The following is a 6,825-nucleotide window of genomic DNA, read 5'->3' as shown; positions in this document are numbered from 1 at the left end:
CCTTCCTCAGTGATCAATGCAAAGAAATAGATGAAAACAATAGAATGGGAAAGACTAGAGATCTCTTCAGGAAAATTAGAGATACCAAGGGAATATTCCATGCAAAGATGAACTCAATAAAGGGCAAAAGTGGTATGGACCTAACAGAAGCAGAAGATATGAAGAAGAGGTGGCAAGAATACACAGAAGTACTGTACAAAAAAGATCTTCATGACCCAGATAATCATGATGGTGTGATCACCCACCTAGACCCAGACATCCTGGAATGTGAAGTCAAATGGGCCGTAGGAAGCATCACTATGAACAAAGCTAGTGGAGGTGATGGAATTCCAGTTGAGCTATTTCAAATCCTGAAAGATGATGCTGTGAAAGTCCTGTACTCACTATGCCAGCAAATTTGGAAAACTAAGCAGTGGCCACAGGATTGGAAAAGTCAGTTTTCATTGCAATCCCAAAGAAAGGCAGTGCCAAAGAATGCTCAAACTATAGCAGAATTGCACTCATCTCACACGCTAGTAAAGTAATGCTTAAAATTCTCCAAGCCAGGCTTCAGCAGTACATGAACCATGAACTTCCAGATGATCAAGCTGGTTTTAGAAAAGTCAGAGGAACCAGAGATCATATTGGACAACATCCGATGGATTATCAAAACAGCAAAAGAATTGCAGAAAATCACCTTCTTCTGCTTTACTGACCATGCCAAAGCCTTTGACTGTGTAGATCACAATAAAATGAGGAAAATTCTGAAGGAGATGGGAATACCAGACCAACGGACCTCCCTCTTGAGAAACCTATATACAGATCAGGAATCAACAGTTAGAACTGGACATGGAACAACAGACTGGTTCCAAATAGGAAAGGAGTATGTCATGGCTGTATATTGTCACCCTGTTTATTTAACTTATATGCAGAGAACATCATGAAAACACTGTGCTTTAGGAAGCACAGGCTGGAATCAAGATTGCCGGGAGAAATTTCAATAGCCTCAAATATGCAGATGACACCATCCTTATGTCAGAAAGTGAAGAAGAACTAAAGAACCTTTTGATAAAGGTGAAAGAGGAGAGTGAAAAAGTTGGCTTAAAGCTCAACATTTAGAAAACTAAGATCATGACATCCAATCCCATCACTTTATGGCCAATAGATGGGAAAACAGTGGAGACAGTGGTTGACTTCATTTTTCTGGGCTCAAATATCACTGCAGATGTTGATTGCAGCCATGAAATTAAAGCACACTTACACCTTGGAAGGAAAGTTGTAACCAACCTAGAAAGCATATTGAAAAGCAGAGACGTTACTATGTCAACAAACATCCATGTAGTCAAGGTTATGGTTTTTCCAGTGGCCATGTATAGATGTGAAAGGGAAATGAAAGGGAAATGAAACTAAGCCTTTCAACTTGGAGAAAGATACACTGTTTTATATACACTGTTTTATATCTGACAAGCAGTGTGACCACAGCCAACTCAGAAACCTCTTGCATTTCAAATTGCTCCCTTGTAAAAGAGGATAAGAGTCCCCCTTCTACCTCCTTCCCTGAGGTTCTATGAGAAGGATAGTGTGGGATGGCAACAGCAATGCTAATGGCTGTCATGTTGAGACTTCCTATTTATCGGGTACCTTATATCCATCACTTCAGTTATCCCCAAGATATTCTATTTGGAGGGTTTATATTGTTACATTCCACCATTTTACTGAAGGGGATACTGAGACACCGCATGGTCATATGGCTTACCCAAGGTTGCAGAACAGAACCTGTATTCAAAGGGCTGTCTTTGCCATGGCATATGAATTAAATTCTGATAATAATGTGCCTCATAAAAATGATTAGAAAATACACAGGGCCATTACAATGACAGTTATACCTTAACACTGACAGCTGATTCTAGCATCTTCTTTGTTTTCTTTGTCAAATGCTCCGTGAAAGAATACCTCTAAGGCGAGTGAAGACCATAAGAAAAACCCGCAGTGGAAAAAACACGCTGAACAATTTTGTGAAGGTACATGCTTACCGGCTGTTCCAGATTTCTTCTTGTGGCTCAAATCTAACTATTCACCCACTGAGAAACATCATGGATGTGAGTATTTTGGGAGGATGGTGCTCCACAGCGCCCCCTGGTACTCTAGCTTAGCACTGAGGAGCATCTGGAGGTGCCTGGTGGGATGCTGGGGTTGGGGTTCATGCAGGAGGCAGAGACACTGGAAAACTGGGACCCCACCCAGAGGAGAAGGCACTCTCATCCTCAACTGTTGGTCTTGGTGACTGAGCCTGGCAATTATCAGGTGGCAGGTAAACATCCATTTCTGTGTCAAAGATGTGTCATTAGTTTGAGGGCGATTGTTCCTTACAAGCTATGTGAACCACTCAGTTACAGATGAAGAGTGAGCCATCAATGATTAAAAGGTAGAACCAACTGCAAAGCAACTGTGACTCCCCTGGCAAAGGAATTCAGTTTCCACAGATGCAAGAACCACAGCAGTAAGTTACTGAGCCCATATTCCACGTAAGGCCATAAGAATCTAACACTGTGGTTACTGTTTTTAGATTAGACAAAGGGCTTAATTGTCTTCAAGAATGCCCATGCCAGCCTGAGAGATAGGCAAAGGGTATATACATGTCGAGTGAAAGGGTCACCTGTGTGGAGTTGATTGGATGTGGTCTGATAGAGGGAGTGGCTGGGGTTGATCCAGAAGGACCTCCTGGAGAAGGGGGCGCTGAGGCTGGGATTGAAGGGACTACAGACCTTCTCAAATGAAGTCACCAGGACTTCCCTGGGTGTCTAGTGGTCCTGGAGACCCAGTGATTATGCCTCTGCGCTTCCAATGCAGGAGGTACCACTTCAATGCCTGGTCATAGAATCAATATACTGCATACAACATAACACAGGAAAAATATATCAAATGCAGACATCTCTGTGACCAAAGTCTGTGAGCTGCACGGTGGTTAGAAAGTGATCTCAAGAGATATGTGACACCCAGAGGGAGGCATCAGTGTGGGAATAGAGGGTAGCCACTTCTGTACTAACCTACTCCCTCCTTTTCACTGTAGATGCTCTACGTGGGTAACATCACCATTGGAACCCCTTCAGGAATTCCATGTTGTCTTTGACATAGGCTCATCTGACTTGTGGGTGCCCTCCATCTTTTGCCTAAGTCTAGCCTGTGGTGAGTACAGACACCCCCTACCAGAACCATCCTTCACTTGCCCTGTTGCCCTGTTTCCACCCTTGGCACCTGATGACTGACACTCATCTCTTGTGTCTGCAGCTACAAAGGTTATGTTCATACATCTTTGGTCTTCCACCTTCCAGCATACCCAAAAGGTCTTCAACATCAAGTACCATACTGGAAGGATGAAAGGACTTCTTGTTTATGACACAGTTCGGGTAACAAATGCTGAGTCAGGACTGGCTAGGGAGTGATCCCTGCTTGCAAAAGAGATGCAGGACCCTTCTTAGCCTAACTCCCATAGATATTGGCCATCTTACCCACAGGATCCTGCATCTGGGGAGACAGTGCCCGTGGTGACACATGAGCAAACAGATTAGCTAACCCAGAGAGTGGCTTGAGGTGTGGACTTGCAGCTCCACTGCCCATGAGCAGTTCAAGGGTCATTTTGCTTGGAGTGAGAAGAGGGGGAAAAAAGCACCCACTTACATATTCACAGAGTGTTCCAGGCGCTTTCAGTTTAGTCCTGCAACAGCTCCACACAGCAGTTACTTTGATTAGCTCATGAGACATATGAAGAAACTGAGGTGCAGACAGCAAGGGCCTTACTGAGTGCACACATGTGGTAAAAGGTGGAGTTAGGCTGGCTTTTCAGGACTGAAGTTGCTGTGGGGTGTTTGGGGACAGGATAAAACTGATCTGGGGACCCAGGGGGTGGTCAAGGGCTTCAGGTATCCAGAGTGGGAAACTGGAGGCCTGAGAAGTCAAGGGGCCTGATAAATGAGTTCTCACTCTAGAGGACCCTTGAGAGTCTAATTAACCTATGGCCTGCCTCCCCCAAAATACTTGAGTAGTTCCCCCTCTCTTTTTCTCTCTCATACACACTCACAGAAAAATACACATATCCCCAAAGGTGAATTCCCCAGGCAGTAATTTTCATAGAACCCTGCCAGCAAGATTGTGTTTTCAGCTTCTGTCTTCCTGGACAGATGCAGAATCCACAGTACATTACAGAGAATGCAGTCCATTCTTGTCATCAGGTCACAGTGATGCCAAAGAGAAGGCTATGTTTTTCTCTACTCAGTTTGCCCATAAGGTAGGGCCAATGGGTCCTGGCCTGACTTGGTTGCCACACCTGTACAGAAGCCACGAGGCCAATTTGACTCACTCAGGTGGTGTTTTTCAGAGGGGCAGATGTTTTAAAATTCACAGCCTCTCTCAAGTGGAACCCAAATTCCCCTCCCAGCTTGGTCTAACCATCTGTGGGCCACTGAAGACAGAGCCAAGCCTCAATTCTTCTCTGAGGTTCTAGTGGCAATGCACCCCAGCCCAGTTCTAGCCCACTTCATGTATCTGTAAGCGGAAACACTCTTCTCTCCCACAGATTGGGGACCTTGTAAGTACTGACCAGCCGTTCTGTATAAGCCTGGCAGAATCTGGGTTTGAGGGTATACCTTTTGATGGCATCTTGGGCTTGAACTACCCAAACATGTCCTTCTCTGGAGCCATCCCCATCTTTGACAACCTGAAGAATGAAGGTGCCATTTCTGAGCCTGTTTTTGCCTTCTACTTGAGCAAGTAAGTCTGAGATGGACAATCACTTTATCCAAATTAGCTGTAAGATGCTTTCAGTTGCACGAATATTATAGAACACTTTATATAGAAGTATCCTGAGAGAGAATCTAACCCAGGATAACTATGGCCCAGGGCCCTATCTGGGTTCACCACTGGCTTTTATAAATAACATTTTATTGGAACACACCCTGCTCCTGGGCTCAAGATCAGTAAATTGTTCTCCATGGGTGTGTGAGGAGGAAGGCTAATGGAAGGCAACAGGAAGCATGTTGAATAAAAGGCATTAGGATTTGCTTGTGTATTTGATAAAGAACTAAGGAGAAGGATGGTGGATATCTTTCCTTCCTCATTAGCATTTCACTGGGAGCCCAGGACCAGCTACCCAATTTGTAAGTTCCAGTGAAAAACGAGAGTGTGGGACACAAAACTCTGGAACTCTTGTTCAAGAAATATTATGCATTTCAAGACAGGGAGAGCAGAGTTGGGGGTCCCTTCTGAGTGTGGGGCCCTTTGGACAGTAGAGGTCACAGGCCAGTGGAGCCAACTCTTGGTGACCTGAACCCACACCCTTAGAACTCCCAGACCTTGATTTTCCTGAAAAATGACAAGGTGGATAAGGGGAAAGCAAAACACTTCAGCACCCTGTCCTCCGAGTGTGTCTGAGCATTCAGGTGCCTGGAGGCCCAGAGCGTCTTCAGAAGACATTAGTGGGTGGATCCTAGCCAAGTGATTCAGCTTCTAACCTCCTCTGTACCACTCACTAGCCAGTAACAGACCTCAGTCCAGATCTCAATTGCTCCTAGACGCTATTTCTGCATCTGTACGTGGGGACCTTATTAGGGCCTTGATGGGTGGACAAGCACAGCTCTCAGACAGTGCTGTTTTTACTGTCGTCCAAGGGTCCCCCCTCTCTTCTCTCTACAGAGACAAGCGGGAGGGCAATGCGGTGATGTTTGGTTGGGTGGACCACCACTACTACAAGGCAGAGCTCAACTGGTACCATTGATTCAAGTAGGCGACTGGAGTGTACACATGGACCGGTAAGCCTCTCCCTCTGAGGGTCAGTCCAAATGATCCCCCCCTACTGTACATGGACACAGGCAGACACACACAAATGCATTCTCAGACACACAGTCACACAGACATATACACCACCCACAATGACACAGACAGACACACAGACACATGGAAACACACAAGCAGACATATAAACATACACAGAGGCACATATAAACATGCATAGGTAGTCAGAGACACACAACCACACTCAGAGACACATACAAACAAACACACAAGCACACAGATACACAAAAAACCCATGGGTTCATAATCCCCAGGCCTTCTGAGCATGGCTCTGACCAGGGTCCTAAAAGGGTCCAGAGAGGTCTGTGCAGCTGGGAGAGAGCAGCATCCACTGCCCTTTGAGATGGGGAGCATGGTTAGAGGACTCTACAGTGTGGTGAACAGACGATCAGGGAGAATTTCAGCAGCCTGGACAGAGTTATGATAAGATGACCAACAATCCAGGGCTACCAAAGACATAGGAAGTTCTCAGTACAGATAAACGTCTGTTTAAGAACAGGGAAAGTTCTGAGCAAATGGGGAAAACTGGTCTCCTTAGGGAGCAGCTACCCAGCAGTGGAGAGAGGTTGGCTGCAGTCTTAAGACGTGAAAGCAACTAATAAAAAAGACACCCCACATACCTGGGCACACAGTGGGGGGGTCTATAAGAGAATCAGGAAGGTGGGATCCAGGGGTGACCTGAGGACAAGAGGCACAATTGATAGGTTTCTGTGTGAGACTGTCAGACAAAAGCTGACCTGTCCTTTGGAGTTTCTGTGGGCTAGTTATATATTTCCTGGTCAGGGTCTCAGGGTCTGAGCTGGTTCTAGGAGCAGTTCTGGGAGACACCCTCTCCCAGAGGAGCCCCTTTGTCCCCCTACTATGAGATCTGCTGCCCCTGTGAATCTCCTTCTTCACTCTGTGTGCTATCTGTTATTTGTTCCCCACCAGATACAGCTCTCTGGAAGTTTCTTATTGTTTTCTCAGTCTTCATTCAGTCATTGAACAGACAAGCATTGG

General features: G+C 45.7%; 1 pseudogene; it reads left to right on the top strand.

The window, feature by feature from the left end:
- Window positions 1-1,913: 1,913 nt before the first annotated feature.
- Window positions 1,914-6,825, top strand: part of LOC104988797 — a 9,790-nt pseudogene continuing 4,878 nt past the window's right edge.

Source organism: Bison bison, unplaced genomic scaffold (assembly GCF_000754665.1).
Source record: "Bison bison bison isolate TAMUID 2011002044 unplaced genomic scaffold, Bison_UMD1.0 scf7180017864142, whole genome shotgun sequence".
Lineage (NCBI taxonomy): Eukaryota > Metazoa > Chordata > Mammalia > Artiodactyla > Bovidae > Bison > Bison bison.
This window is presented reverse-complemented; position numbering and strand designations above follow the sequence as displayed.